The sequence below is a fragment of the Macaca fascicularis genome, chromosome 16, assembly GCF_037993035.2.
Source record: "Macaca fascicularis isolate 582-1 chromosome 16, T2T-MFA8v1.1".
Classification (NCBI taxonomy): domain Eukaryota; kingdom Metazoa; phylum Chordata; class Mammalia; order Primates; family Cercopithecidae; genus Macaca; species Macaca fascicularis.
In genome coordinates, this window is record NC_088390.1 from 22694772 (window position 1) to 22711645 (window position 16874).

Genomic DNA, 16874 nt, shown 5'->3' on the forward strand with positions numbered 1-16874 from the left:
AAACTAACACAGGAACAGAAAACCTAATACCACATGTTCTCACTTATAAGTGGGAGCTGAGCAATAAGATTACATGGACACAGGAAGGAGAACAAGAGTCACTGGGGCCTGTTGGGGGAGGATGTTGAAGGAGAACATTAGGGAAAAGAGCTAATGCATGCTGGGCTTAATCTAGGTGACGGGGTGATAGGTGCTGCAAACCACCATGGCACACGTTTACCTATGTAACAAACCTGCACATCCTGCACATGTACTCCAGAACTTAAAAAAAATTTTAAAACACACCTAGGAACACAGCTAAACAAAGAGGTGGAAGCGCTCTATAAGCAGAACTGCAAAACACTGCTCAAAGAAATCAGAGATGACACAAACAAATGGAAAAACATTCCATGCTCATAGATAGGAAGATTCAATATCATTAAAATGGCCATACTGCTCAAAGCAATTTATAGATTCAATGTTATTCCTATTAAATTACCATTGACATTCTTCAAGAATTAGAAAAACTATTTTAAAATTCATATGGAACCAATAAAGAGCCCGAATAGCCAAAGCAATCCTACGCAAAAAGAGCAAAGCTGAAGACATCATGCTGCCCAACTTCAAACTACACTACAGGGTTACCATAACTGAAACAGCATGGTATTGGTATCAAAACAGACACATAGACCAAAGGAACAGAATAGAGAAAACAGAAATAAGACCTCACACCTACAATTATCTGATCTTTGATAAACCTAAAAAAACAAGCAAACCCCGTCTCTACTAAAAAAAAAAAAATACAAAAAATTAGCCGGGCATGGTGGCGGGCGCCTGTAGTCCCAGCTACTCAGGAGGCTGAGGCAGGAGAATGGCGGGAACCCGGGAGGCGGAGCTTGCAGTGAGCCGAGATCGCGCCACTGCACTCCAGCCTGGGCAACAGCGTGAGACTCCGTCTCAAAAAAAAAAAAAAAAAAAACAAGCAATGGGGAAACAATTTTCTGCTCAATAAGTGATGCTGGGATAACTGGCTAGCCATATGCAGAAGATTGAAACTAGAATGCTTCCTTACACCTCAAGGTGGATTAAAGACTTAAATGTAAGACCCAAAACTATAAAACTCTGGAAGAAAACCTAGGTAATATCATTCTGGAAATAGAAATCGGCAAAAATATCATATTGAAGATGCCAAAAGCAATTTCATCAAAAGCAAAAATTGACAAATGGAATCTAATTAAACTAAACAGCTTCTGGACAGCAAAAGAAACTATTGACGGAGAGAACAGACAACCTACAGAATGGGAGAAAATGTTTGCAAACTAGGCATCTGACTAAGGTCTAATATCCAGGATCTATAAGGAACTTAAACAGATTTACAAAAAGAAAAAAAAAATGAAACCCCATTAAAAAGTGGGCAAAGGACATGAGCAGACACTTTTCAAAAGAAGATATACATGTGGCCAACAATCATATGAAAAAATGCACAACATAAGTGATCATTAGAGAAATGCAAATCAAAACCACAATGAGATACCATCTCACACCAGTCAGAATGGCTACCATTTAAAAGTGAAAAATAACAGATGCTGGCAAGGTTGTGGAGAAAAAGGAAAGCTTATACACTGTTGGTGGGAGTGTAAATTAGTTCAACCATTGCGGAAGACAATGTGGCAATTCCTCAAAGACCTAAAGACAGAAATACTATTTGACCCTGCAATCCCATTACTGAGTATATACCCTAAGGAATATAAATCGTCCTATCATAAAGACACATGTACACATGTGTTCATTGTGGCACTATTCACAATAGCAAAGATTGAATCAACCTAAATGCCCATCAACTGTAGACTGGATAAAGAAAATGTGGTACATATATACTATGGAATACTATGCAACCATTAAAAAAAAAAAAAAAAAAACAAAAAAAAACCACACACACAAAAAAACAAGATCTTGTCCTTTCCAGGGATGTGTATGGAGCTGGAGGCCATTATCCTTAGCAAACTGTGCAGGAACAGATGACCGGATACCACATGTTCTCACTTATAAGTGGGAGCTGAACACTGAGAACGCATGGACACATAGAGGGGAGCAACACACACTGGGGCCTATTTGGAGGATGGAGAGTGGGCAGAGGGAGAGAGTCAGGAAAAATAACTAATGGGTACTAGGCACAATATCTGGGTGATGAAAAATCTGCACAACAAAGCCCCATGACACACATTTACCTATGTAACGAACCTGCACATGTACACCGAATTTAAAATAAAAGTTAAAAATGAGAGAGAGAGAGAGAGAGAGAGAGAGAGGAGTCTGCACCAGAGGCCAAGCTAACCAAATCATAAAATTTAAGACCTAAATGCAATTACCTAGCTCTAGTTCAACGTCTTTAGTTTACAGGTAAAGAAAATGAGGTGCAGAGGACAAATAAGTATTTATTATTTAATAAAAAGCATTCCTTATAATATTATTACAATATTTATTATTTAGTAAGTATTATCCTTTTCATATATTTCTGGATTTCATGTGACAATATGTGTTACGGGTTTCAGGGTTTATATTCATGAGGAATATCACTCTCATTTTCCTGTAATGTTTTTGTCTAGTTTTGCTATTTTTAGTAGCTTTATTGAGGTATAATTTACACATCAATGAATGCATCTATTTTACCAGTACAATTAGATAGTTTTTGAATATATTTATATAATTGTGTCACAATAGGAATAATCTAATTTTGGAACATTTCTATCCCCTCCCCCCACGAAAACCTGGCAGTGTCCATTTGCAGTTATTTCTCTCTCCCACCCCAGGTAACTGCTAATTTACCTTCTCTCTATAGATATGTCTTTTCTGGGCATTTTATACAAATGGAATCATACAATAGTCTTTTGTGTCTGGCTTCTTTCACTTCCCCTAATGTCTTTGAAGTTCAGTGCTAATGGCTTTTATTATATGGCAAAGCCCCTTGGAATGGCCAAACTGTCCCAGAAGACTACATAATCTAACTGCACTAAGTGCGCTCTCATAGTACACACTGCATAGACATGTGCCCTAAACTAGGGTGAGAACTTTGATTAGGGTCAAATTCTGAGGAGTGTGTCTGGGGATCGGGGGGTGGCAGGTCTGTTCAGGGCCATATGCAAATACAAAGCATCTTAACTAGTAATTGCATTGGTTTTGTTTTAGAGACAGAAATCCAAAACATTCAATTTACCTGTTATTAAAATGGCACATCAAAGCCACGTAGCTTTCAGAATACAAGGGCTTTTAAGCTATCTCCTTTTCATATTATTTAATAAGATTCCATATGTTAAAACTAAACACAGTTGACCCTTGAACAACATGTGGGTTAGGGACACCTACTCCCATGCAGCTGAAAATTCGAGTTTAATCTTTGACTCTCCCAAAACTTAACTACTGTTGACCTGAAGCCTGAAACCAAAACAGTTGATGAACACATAAGATGTATGTTATATGTATTATATACCATATTCTTACAATAAAGTAAGCTAGAGGAAATGAAATGTTATTAAGAAAATCATAAGGAAGAGAAAAGATATTTACTGTTCATCAAGTGTAGGTGGATCATTATAAAGGCAGACCTTCGTCGTCATCTTCACCTTGAGTAGGCTGAGGAGGAGGAAGAAGAGGAGGGGTTGGCCTTGCTGTCTCGGGCTGGCAGAGGCAGAAGAAAATCTGCCTAGAAGTGGACATGTTGTTCAAGGGTCGTCTATATACATTTCAGTGTTTTACATACTAAAATGATATGCTCCTGTGGAAAGTGTTTTATATTAACTACTATATAATTAATATATAGTTATATAATTAGCTATATAGTTATATAATTATAAACAATTTTTAAAGTAACTAATATTATATATCATTAAGGGAGAGTGAAAGAGAAACTAAAAGAATGGGAGGTCAAAGGCAAGCAAAAGGAAGACAGATTTGTGAGGCGAGAGGGGAGAAGCATGAAAGAGAGTAATCTGCCTGTACCTGCTCCAGTTCTGTTATCAGCAGGTAGTTATGGCTTTGCAGCTTTTGGCTGCTCTTCCGAACTTCCATGACAGAATGTTCAAAACAGTGCCCTGATGGGGAACTCTTCTAACTGAGGGTGATACCCATAGCGGTGGTTCTTAGCCCTGGTTGCACATTACAATCACCTGGGGAGCTCTGAAACCAAACCCATGCCCTGACTCATTCCTAAATCAAGTGCATTATAGTGGGACCTGGGCACAAGTACTTTTGAAAAGCCTCTCCAGGGGATTCTAATGTGCAGGCCTGGGCTGGGAACTAGTCGGCTAGATAGAGCAGTGCTTATCAAACTTTTACACACATAAGGATCACCTGGATATCTTGTTAAACTGTAGATTCTGGGCCAGGCGCAATAGCTTATGCCTGTAATCCCAGCACTTTGGGAGGCCAAGGCAGGTGGATCACAAGGTCAGGAGATAGAGACCATCCTGGCTAACACAGTGAAAACCCATCTCTACTAAAATACAATAAATTAGCCGGGCATGGTGGCAGGCACCGGTAGTCCCAGATACTCAGGAGACTGAGGAAGGAGAATGGTGTGAACCTGGGAGGCGGAGCTTGCAGTGAGCCAAGATAGCACCTCTGCACTCCAGCCTGGGCAATAGAGCAAGACTCCGGCTCAAAACACACACACACACACACACACACACACACACACACACACATACACACACACACACAGACACACACACACACACAAACAAAAAAACTGTAGATTCTGAGTCAATAGGTCTGAGGTGGGGGCCTGAGAGTCTGCTTTTATAATAAGCTCCCAGAAATGCTGATGTTGCTGGCCCCTGAAACACGTCTCAAAAGCTGAGGAGCTAGAGGAAATCCAGGTTTGTGTGTGTGTGTGTGTGTGTGTGTGTGTGTGGCATGGCATGGAGTATTCCATCATTTACTTTGGTTAGTTCTTAAAGTGGGGCCCCCAAACCATCAGCATTAGTATCACCTGAGAACTTGTTAGAAATGCACATCCTCAGGCCCTACCCCAGATTTATTAAATCAGAAACTCTGGGGGTAGGGCCCAGCAGTTTGTGTTTTAACAAGCCCTGCAGGTGATGTTGATTGATATTTACATTTGAGAGCCACTGATCTACTTTTTTTTCCCTAAGCATGCTCTGCCTCTATATATATGTATTCCTTCCAGCTGGCATCCCTTCTTCTTACTGCCTTCTCCTCCATCCAAAGCTCTCATCAAACTGAGATTTCCATTCTGCAAAACTCACCTTTTCTCTGACGCCTTCTATCCAGTAGTATGCTGGTGTTTCATAATTGGCCTTCCTAGAGGCTGATGCATAGCATTTGCTGATTTCTGTGGTGTAAATACTCCCACCATAGCCACCTTCAAGCTATGAATGTGAAGATGCTGAAAGCAGAGTTGGGAAGAGATGCACACTCACTACAGAGACGGGCTCTGGCTAGCTGGTTCCAGCACACAACTATTCCGCTAGAGTTATCCCACTGTCTCACATATTTGGCTGTGGGTCTGCCTCCTGGCTAGATGGTGTATTCCTTAAGCTTAGTTCCGTGTCATTTCTCTCTGCCCTCCACCATCTCTAGAATGGGGCCAATACATAGGTCTTTCATATCTTTTTATTGAATTGAACGCAATCTCCATTATGACAACACGAACTCACACCCACACACACAATTGAACTTTTCAAAATGAAAATTATTCAACCATGAGATGACTGTTTTAGCTTTAAAAAATTAAAATGTTGATTGAGCATTATAAAATTTATCATCTACATTTTATTTCCAGGATTTGGGCACATGTTAAAGTTTAATTCTGATGGTGTCCATTGGAGACCTTAAGAATGAGAAGCACTGATTTTTTTCACTTTAAATGTATGTGTGGAGGCCAGGCACGGTGGCTCATTCCTGTAATCCTAGCACTTTGGGGGGCCAAGGCAGGCAGATTGCCTGAGCTCAGGAGTTCGAGACCAGCCTGACCAACATGGTGAAACCCCATCTCTACTAAAAATACAAAAATTAGCTGGGCATGGTGGTACATGCCTGTAATCTCAGCTACTCAGGAGGCTGAGGTAGAAGAATCCCTTGAATCCAGGAGGCGAAGGTTGCAGTGAGCCAAGATTGCAAGATCATGCCACTGCACTCCAGCCTGGGAAAAGGAGGGAGACTCTGTCTCAAAAAAAAAAAAAAAAAAAAAAAAAAGTATGCATGGAAGTAGAAGGCTCCAGATGATGGCCTCACATGGGGGAGCTCACAGAGGGGAGGGTGCTGGGACCCCAGGGAGGTGCTCCTAGCTCTGCCACTGACCTGGGCTCACTTTTGCCCCATCCCACACTCATCAGTAAAGGAGGACCCTGCAATAGATTGCCGGCTCTCATGATCTGTTCTATCTCTGGTTATTAAACTTGAATTTAGGACTTCAAATTCTCTTTAAACTGAGAAGAAAACATTAATTCAGAAAGATTCTTTCCATTAAAAAAAGTGTTTATATTTTATGATAAAGGGTTAAGTACCCACTATGCTCTAGAGTCAAGGCTTGTCTTGTCTTCTTGTCCTCTTTCTTCCTGATGAATTGCTTGACACTTCCCTGATCCTACAGCACTTTTCTTTAGAAAATAACATTTGGTTCTGGTCATGGAGAAGTTTGGGCTTTGCTGATTTAAGGCCATAAAGAATATAACAGCAAATTTAAATACTTTCATATCTATAAAAGCACAAGTCTTGAAATAACAAATGTTAACATAGGACACTCAATGTTAGGTCTTTATAATAGAGTTTCCTTTCATCATCAGAGGTTCAGTTGCTATTTAGTTCTAAATCTCTTTTGTAACTTTAAGCCTTGTATTCAGTTATAATTTTCTATTTGCTAGATCATGTTAAGGCTGAACTATAATTTTAGGGTTCAGATTTCAATGGATTAACTTTATAGTATAAACAATTAGGAAATACACTTTTTCTCTAATCTTGCATTTCAATGACCATGGCATTGATTCTGTAGAGGTAGACTTTATCAATACATTGTGTTGTCTTATTTTAATATACAAATAAACATCTGTGCCAATACCAGAGACCATTTTCAAAAGACTCTCCAAGAAGACTTAAATTTTTTTAGTAAGTGGCAGGTGAGAGTTCAGGGGTACCTATTCCTTTTGCAATTCAAAAACATAAATTAGGATAATTGTTTTAGAAAATGCTTAGAGAAAGAGATGTGCTGATAAGTTTGAGCTCTAATTAAGCAGCTTCTTCTACAGCTCATGCTTTAATTCAATTCCAGGTATTCTCGCCTTTTGCTAGTCAATACTGACACAGATCTGTCTACTTTAAGATCATTTGTATTATCCCTTCAATTGGGTTCACAACTTGGGTTTTAACATTAGATGAAGGAAAACAATAAAAGATAGTTTTGAATTTACACAAGTAATTTCAGAAAGGACCTCGGCAATGTTTTTCATTCATTTTCTACTCAGGTCTCCTTAGCATGGCAAACTGAAGGTAAAACAACAGAATTTTATTTCTTGACCCACAAAAAAATAATTTTAGGGATCTTTAGTTCACTCACCGGTATGTCATTCTCCAAGCCTCAAATTCCGGAGGGCTCCTCTTTCTTCCCTCTCCCTCACATTCTGTATCCAGACAATTGTTAAACCCTGCCCACTGGTGCTTTACTTCATCTAGAATGTATCCTCTCTTTTTTCTCTTGTTCTCAACTTGAGAAGGCACTGTCATCACCTGGGGAGCTTCATAAAAATGTTCAAACAGGACCTTCCCCTCAAAATTTGAAAAGATGTTTGAAGTGGGTCCTAAGAAACCTTCATTTCTAACAAGGCAACCAGCTAATTTTGAGGGGCCTTCCACAAGGAGGCCTTAGAGGATGGAAAATAAGAGCCAGTTTAAGAGGGAGAAAGCCTGTTCCAGACAGCAGGGGCAGCAGGCAAGGGGGCTGGGAGGTTGGGGAGCGGGGAACAGAGAGCAGATCACCCTGGGTCTCCCAGGCCTTAGGAAAACAGCTCTAAAACCCACCAAACCCATGAGAGAGTGTGGTGAGACCAGCAGGCATGTGGAATCAGACAAGTGGAATCTGAGGTGCCCTGCATCTCGGTTGAAAATATCACTTGGAAGCAGGAAATGAGGGTCAGAAGCTGAGGAGAGGGATCTGAGCTGGATTTGATGGTGAACTTTCTTGGAAAGAGTCTGTTAATTGGGATGAGAAGGGAGTCAAGATGGAAGTCCACTTAAAGTGTGACTGTGCAAGATGAACCTGCAAAAGAGACAGGAGGAAGAAAGGAACATGCTGTAAAAGTCAAGAGCAAAGGGAATTTTAAGAAAAAGGAAGTGGACCAGGCACGTTGGCTCACGCCTATAATCCTAGCACTTTGGGAGGCTGAGGCGGGTGGATCCCCTGAGGTCACGAGTTCAAGACCAGCATAGCTGACATGGTGAAACCCAGTCTCTTCAAAAAGAATAGAAAAATTAGAAAGGCATGATGGTGGGTGCCTGTGATCCCAGCTACTCTGGAGGCTGAGGCAGGAGAATCACTTGAACCCCAGGAGGTGGAGGTTGCAATGAGCTGAGATCACGCCACTGTACTCCAGCCTGGGTGACAGAGCAAGACTCTGTCTCAAAAAAAAAAATAAAAAGAAAAGAAAGAAAGAAAGAAAGAAAGAGGAAGTGGTTGACTATATCACGGTCACTTGAGAATTTTCTGTGCCCTAAACAATGCAGGTATATAATAAATGTTTTCTGAACTGATTAGAAATGCTGCCCAGGCCAGGGAAGTTAAGAAGTATGTATGGAGAGGCTGTGGGTCCCTGTGTGACCTTGGCAAGGGCAGCCTTAGAGGGGTGGGTGAGTGGGCGGATTGGTTGAGGAGGGATTAAGTGGCAGGTGAGTGTAGACAGTGTAGACACTGAATAACCGTCACTGAACAAGGTAAGGGGAGAGGTGGGCTGGTAGTTGAATGAGGAAGCAGGGTAGGGGGCAAGTTGGAAGATGGGAGAGTGGCAAAGAAGAAGAAATGTGACCTCCTTCCATCTGTGGGACATGGGCTTTTACTACCTGAGCCACTTGTATGTAGTTTTAATGAAATAGCTCCTCAAATTCAATTAAGATGCCAATTGTATTCATAGCCTACCCTACTAGTTACCCAAGTGAATATCATCATCCAATAATGAAATACCTCTAAAACAACCAAAAGCTGGGGACTGGGGATTAAAGGAACGAAACATATGATTTTTAGTTTTTTTTTTTTTGAGACGGTGTCACTCTGTCACCCTGGCTGGAGTGCAGTGATGCAATCATGGCACTGCAGCCTCGACCTACCCGGGCTCAGATGATCCTCCCTCCCAGATTCCAAAGTAGATGGGATTACAGGCGCACACCACCATGCCCGGCTAATTTTTGTATTTCTTTGTAGAGACCGGGCTCTGCCATGTTGCCCAGGCTGGTTTCAAACTCCAGGGCTGAAATGATCCACCTGATCCAGCCTTGTGAAGTGCTGGGATTACAGGCATGAGTCACCGGGCGTGGCCTGTTTTATTGTTTAATGCTTTAACATTCAAGGCTTCCAATTCCAAGCAACAGTCCCAGCCTTTGGTAATTAAGCCAAAAAGGTAGGCAGCTCACAGAATGATTGGGAGGGATAGAAATCCAGGCTCACAGTTAGGCTTCTAGGAACTATGCCCAAAATTATGCCATGGGACAGGTATAGTGAGTAAGTCACCTGCGTCTCCTGCTGGCACAAGAACTATGGGAATTGCCACTGTTGCCACACTGATGTGCTGTCTGCACCTGACACATGATACATGAGCAACTACTCTTGCCTGTGAAAGTCGGAACCTCTACCTCCACCCTTGCCCACAAAACGAATTCCATGTAAAACCTTAAGTTGATCAATTTTGAAATATCTTGATATGAGTTTCATTGGCGAAGCTTAGACACAAGACTTAGTCACATGCCCTACTTCAAAAGAGCCCAAGGAACTGAAGAAATTTCCTAGAGCTGCAAAATTGTTCAAAATGGACAGGGAGTGGTGGCTCATGACCATGATCCCAACATTTCGAGAGGATAAGGTGGGATGATTGCTTGAGCCCTGGAGTCTGAGGCTGCAGTGAGCTGTGACGGCATCGCTGCACTCAAGCCTGGGCAACAGAGTGAGCCTCTGTCTCAAAAATAATTTTTAAATGTTCAAAAAGTACTGAGTGGCCAGAAAAACAGAACAAATGCCTCCTATCTTCTATTTTTTGACATCTCATCAGTAACATACATCTTTCTTCCACAATCGAATTTAACATCTTCATCTACAACAAAACGTTCCTGCCCCATATACTGCCACTACCCCACTAACATAAATGCAAAGTTCCTGTGTCATAAGTTACTGTGACCATTTCTTTCCTTCCTTCCTTCCTTCCTTCCTTCCTTCCTTCCTTCCTTCCTTCCTTCCTTCCTTCCTCTCTTTCTCTTTCCTTCTTTCTTTCTTTTTTTTTTGTTTTCTTTTGAGACAGAATCTCACTCTGTCACCCAGGCTGGAGTGCAGTGGCATGATCCTGGCTCACTGCAACCTTCGCCTCCCCAGTTAAAGCAATTCTCCTGCCTTAGTATCCCAAGTAGCTAGGATTACAGGTGCATGCCACCGCTCCCAGCTTTTTTTTAATTATTATTATTTTTTATTTTTAGTAGAGATTGGGTTTCACCATGTTGGCCAGGATGGCCCTGAGCTCCTGATCTCGTGATCCACCCACCTCGGCCTCCTGAAGTGCTGGGATTACAGGTGTGGGCCGCTGTGCCTTGCGGAGATGTGTTCTAAGACCCGCGGTGGATGCCTGAACCTTGGATAGCATTGACCCAATTGCTGTCAATCAAAATGCATTTCTGTTTATGATTTCCATGCACAAATTTAATGCCTTTTTCATCTTAACTGAGCACTTATCATACATGTGGCTGTACATTTTAGAGCTTGGGGGTGCAACAAAAAAGACTGACAGAAATTTCTTTTTCCTTCTTGTATTTTCATCGCTAGAGAATTTGCTCTCACCATCGATCTTAGCAACGCGAGCACACGACTTCCCTTCCTTTCTTCCTTCCTTCCTTCCTTCCTTCCTTTTTTCTTCCTTCCTTCCTTCCTTTTTTTTCTTTTCTTTCTTTCTTTCTTTCTTTCTTTCTTTCTTTCTTTCTTTCTTTCTTTCTTTCTTTCTTTCTTTCTTTCTTTCTTTCTTTCTTTCTTCTTTCTTTTCTTTCTTGCTTTCTTTCTTTCTCTTTTTTCTTTCTTTCATCTTTTTTTTCCTGCCTTTCTCTTTATTTGTTTACTTATTTATTGAGATGGAATCTCACTCTGTCACACAGGTGGGAGTGCAGCAATGTGATATCAGCTCACTGCAACCTTCGCCTCCCAGGTTCAAGCGATTCTTGTGCCTCTGCCTCCCAAGTAGCTGGGATTAGGGCACCTGCCACCACGCCCAAATGATTTTTGTATTTTTTGTAGTGATGATGTTTCATCATGTCGGCCAGGCTAGTCTTGAACTCCCGACCTCAAATGATCCACCCGGTTCAGTCTCCCAGAGTGCTGGGATTACAGGTGTGAGCCACCACGCCTGGCCTGTATATGCTGTTGTATGCTTGCAAATACTTACATGAATCTTGAAGAACATCATGGAAAGATGCTTATCATCTTGTTAACTGGTTATTTTAAGAGTGGAACTTTTCCTTTGTATTTATTTGTAATGTTTCATTTTCATTATGCACATGTATTATTTTAATATGCTTAAATATTAATAAAGACAGGTAAAAAAAAGTATGTAATTTTAATTCAAGCTGAAATCATCAAGGCAATAATATATAATTAAATAGATAGAGCAGATAAAGCATTTAAAATCCCTGAAGGAAAAGGAGGGGAGTCTGGGTGCGGTGGCTCACACCTATAATCCCAGCACTTTGGGAGGCCGAGGTGTGCGGATCACCAGGGGTCAGAAGTTCGAGACCAGCTTGGTCAACATGGTGAAACCCTGTCTCTACCAAAAATACAAAAATTAGCCAGGCATAATGGCATGGGCATGTAATCCCAGCTACTGGGAAGGCAGAGACAGGAGAATCGCTTGAATCCGGGAGGCAGAGGTTGCAGTGAGCTGAGATTGTGCCACTGCATTCCAGCCTGGGTGACACAGCAAGACTCTGTCTCAATCAATCAGTCAATAAAAGGAGGGGGGAAAACACAAGTAAAAAACAAGTAATTCAAAAGTAGCAATGTATCTATCATAAGGCCTCAATTTGTGTAATTGGTGGAGCGTGGTGGCTCCAGTGTATCATAATGCCTAAATTTGTGGGATTGATGGAGCGTGATGGCTCCTGCCTGTAATCCCAGCACTTTGAGAGGCCAAGGTGGGTGGATCATCTGAGGTCAGGAGTTCGAGACCAGCCTGACCAACATTGTGAAATGCCGTCTCTACTAAATATAAAAAATTTAGTCAGGTGTGGTGGCGGACACCTGTAGTCCTAGCTACTAGAGAGGCTGAGGCAGGAGACTCCCTTGAACCCAGGAGGCAGAGGTTGCAGTGAGCCAAGATCACCCATACTGGCAACCAACATCTCCCCTCAGGCCCCTTCAGGGTCAAGAGAGTACATCTGGAACAGACTAGGAAACTCCAGCAGGTAAAGTAAGGTGCCAGGAATAAACACACCACCTGATACATTCTCCGTGTTCCCTACACCCACCCCTCTCCCTACCACGCTTCCATCCAGCTCCAACTCTGCCCTCTCCCCAAGAGCCTCAGATTGAAATGTTGCAAGGAAGACACCGATTCTCAAAGTCACAGGCTTAGGAATCTGAGCTACAAAGAAAAATGAGCCCCTGCTCCCCCAACTCACCCATACTTCCCTTGGCACTGCTGCCCTGCACCTGCCCTCTCCTCCATAATTTGAACTGTCCTCACAGAAGCTGGAGAGACAGCCCACCTGTCAGGAAAGAGAGGACCAGCATGGGACAAATGCCTGGGCTACGTAGGAGCAGATGGCGAGATTAGTGCAGGGATGTAAGAAACAAGTGGCTCTCAGACCAAAGAAGACTCTGCAGGAGACAGCACTAGGCCTTCACAAGGGTGTGTGCTGCACAGGAGCTCCCCAGTTACTGAAAGAATTGTCTGAGAAAGGCTCTGATCTGACCCAAAAGGCCCTTGGTTCCCATGTCAACGCCTCAGCATCTGGCAGTAACAGGCTTCTGTACCCGAACTCTCTGGGTCTGCAGGTCCCGTCTCTGCCAGCCTCTCACAGCCCAGAGGCATCTCCCATTGGTGCCTGATGGGTTAGGGAGGCTTTTTTTCCAGCTGTGACAGATCCAGCCTGAGGAGCGCTTCTGGGATTTTCTTAGTTGTTTCTTGCCACCCAAAGCCACAAGCCACTTGCATGCCACTGTGGGGATACCTTAAAGTGACCGTCTAGATCTGAATTGTGCTGAGGGAATGGTCAGCTTCTCTCTCATTAGACAGCTTGGCCCAAAGGACATAGCGACCGCCCAGACAAAAATTTCTTCCTAAAAGCTGCATGTGTCTGTGGTCTCTAAATGTAAAAATGAAACCCAAAAGAAAAAGCCAAATGTCCCTTAAAAAAAAAAAAAATCCACCAACAACCCACCTTTCACGTGAGGAGTCCTTGAGAAGGGCCTCTCCAGCCAGGACCAGGTAAGGGAATCTGTGCGCTTGGCCAGACCCAGAACACCCAGTAGCAGGAACCTGCCAGCCACACTCTGACCCCATTGAATTTCCACCACTGACACACAGATCAGGACGCATCAGCCTGAGAGATGACACCACAAGTCTGGTTTTCACAGATTGATTCCACACTCTCTCATTGATTCCACACACATCCCATCACTGACACCAGATTCCCTCATCACTGACCCTACATACCCACAATCATTGACTCCATGGACCTCATCACTATCCCAAAGACCACCCATCCCTAATCTACAGACCCTCATCTCTCATCCCAGGGACCTCACAGATTCCCCATCCCTGATACCAGGATCTATAGAACCTCATCTCTTACCCCCACAGACCTATTAATAAGAGGATACATTCATGGGAGACTGTGTTGACCATTTTACACACCCATTGCATGTGTGTTTTTGTGTGTGTGCGTGTGTGTGTGTGCTGATTAATGGACTTAGGTAAACTTTAGCGTTTTGGTAGGCAATGCAGTTTTTCAATGCCTTTTCTCTTTCTTTCTTTTTCTTGCACATCTTTAAAGGCCTTACTCCAGTAAGTGTGCATTGCAATTTATTAATGCCTATCCCTTATTGATTCCTTGTCATGCACTTTTGTTATTAATCATAATTCATAATTCTTACAACTCCGAGACACCAGAGACTCACATAAGAAGAATGGCTGCGGGTTTTTATTTATTTATTTATTTATTTTGGTTTCTTTAGATTATCAAAGTCATTCATTTGTATCGAGTCACTAAGTGTATACTTTGTTTTCTTAAAAAAAATTCTAATTATAAAAAACTCTTTTAGACAGGGTATTTGCTCTGTCACCTAGGCTGGAGTGCAGTGGTATAATCATGGCCACCATGGCCTCCAACTCCTAGGCTCAAGTGATCCTCCTACCTCAGCCTGTGTAGTAGCTGAGACCACAGGCATGCACCAATATGTCCCCTACTTAAAAAAAATTATTTTGTAGATATGTGGGTGTCACTATGTTGCAGAGACTGGTCTTGAACTCCTGGGCTCAACTGATACTCCCACCGTGGCCTCCCAAAGTGTTGAGATTACAGGTGTGAGCCACTGTACCCAGCTGATAAAAACTTAAAAAGAGTAAAATACTTTGGGACCTAATGTAAAATTTCCACTGAGATGATGCGTCAGAAATTAAGGTAGAATAAAATGATCCTAGGGCATCTGAAACAACGGAAACTAAATCTTGGGCCAGCCGTGGTGGCTCATGCCTGCAATCCCAGCACTTTGGGAGGCCAAGGTGGGGGACTCACTTGAGATCAGAAGTTCGAGACCAGCCTAGCCAACATGGTGAAACACTGTCTCTACTACAAATACAAAAATTAGCCTGGAGGTTGCAGTGAGCCGAGATCGTGCTAATGCACTCCAGTCTGGGCAACAGAGGGAGACTCTGTCTCAAAAAATAAAAAAAGAAGGAGAAACAAACTTTTAATTTCTTCATCAAGTGTAAAACTGTGGAGTGAACTCTGGAGGAATAATACATTAAATGACACACAAGCACTATATATTTCTTTGAAGTTTTATTGAGAAATATTAATAGCATACCACAGAAACCACCCATTTAAAGTGCAAAATTCAACAGTTTTCAGTATATTTGCACTGTTGTGCAAACATCACCACAATAAATTTTAGATCATTTTCATGACCCTGAAGTAAACCCCATAACCCTCCATTTCCTGCCAACTCCCCTAACCCTGGGCCACCACTAGTCTACTTTCTGTCTCTATGTATTGATGTATTTTGGACATTTTATTTAAACGGAATTACATAACATGTGGTATTTTGTGACTGGCTTCTTCCACTTAGCATAGTATTTTCAAGGTTTATTTAATCCTGCATGTGCAGAGGGGGCACTTTATATAAGGATAAACCTAGGGGGTGCTCGCTGATTGATTTTGAAACTTTCCTCCAAAATTGTATTTTTTTTTTTTTTTTTTTTTTTTTTGAGACGGAGTCTCGCTCTGTTGCCAGGCTGGAGTGCCGTGGCATGATCTCAGCTCACTGCAACCTCCACCTCCTGGGTTCAAAGGATTATCCTGCCTCAGCTTCCCGAGTAGGTGGGATTACAATCATGTGCCACCACACCTGGCTACTTTTGTATTTTTAGTAGAAACAGGGTTTCTCCATGTTGGTCAGACTGGTCCTGACCACCACCATGCCCAGCTAATTTTTTTTTTTTTTTTGGAAAGTAGGGTCTCGGCCGGGAGCGGTGGCTCAAGCCTGTAATCCCAGCACTTTGGGAGGCCGAGACGGGCGGATCACGAGGTCAGGAGATCGAGACCATCCTGGCTAACACGGTGAAACCCCGTCTCTACTAAAAAGTACAAAAAACTAGCCGGGCGAGGTGGCGAGCGCCTGTACTCCCAGCTACTCGGGAGGCTGAGCCAGGAGAATGGCGTAAACCCGGGAGGCAGAGCTTGCAGTGAGCAGAGATCCAGCCACCGCACTCCAGCCTGGGTGACAGAGCGAGACTCCGTCTCAAAAAAAAGAAAGTAGGGTCTCACTCTGTCACCCAGACTGGAGTGCAGTGGCACAATCTCAGCTCACTGCAGCCTCAACCTTCAGGGCTCAAATGATCCTCCCACCTCAGCCTCCCAAGTAGCTGGGACCGCAAACAAGTGCCACCACACCTCACTAATTTTTGTATGTTTTTGTTAAGACAGGGTTTTGGCATGTTGTACAGGCTGGTCTCGAACTCCAGAGCTCAAGTGATCCACCCACCTTGGCCTCCCAAAGTGCTGGGATTACTGGTGTAAGCCACTGCACTTGGCCTAATTTTTTTTTTTCCCTGAAGAGATGAGGTCTTGCTATGTTGTCCAGACTGGTCTCAAACTCCAGGATCATGCTATTCTCCCGCCTTGGAGTTCCAAAGTGCTGCGATTACAGGTGTGAGCCACCACACCAGCCCATTCTTTCTTTTATTCCGAGTATTCAGAATTTTTTTTAAATGTGTTTTCCACTTACAGCATTTTCAGGTTGGATTAGCCATCTTTCAAGTGCTCAGCAGTCTTATTGGACAGCACAGCTCTGGAGGGTGATTTTATGTACATCCCCACTGCTCTCTCTGCCTCGATTCCTGTCTACCCCACACCCCTGCAAAAAGTGTTTTGTTTGTTTGTTTGTTTGTTTGAAATGGAGTCTCGCTCTGTCACCTAGGCTGCAG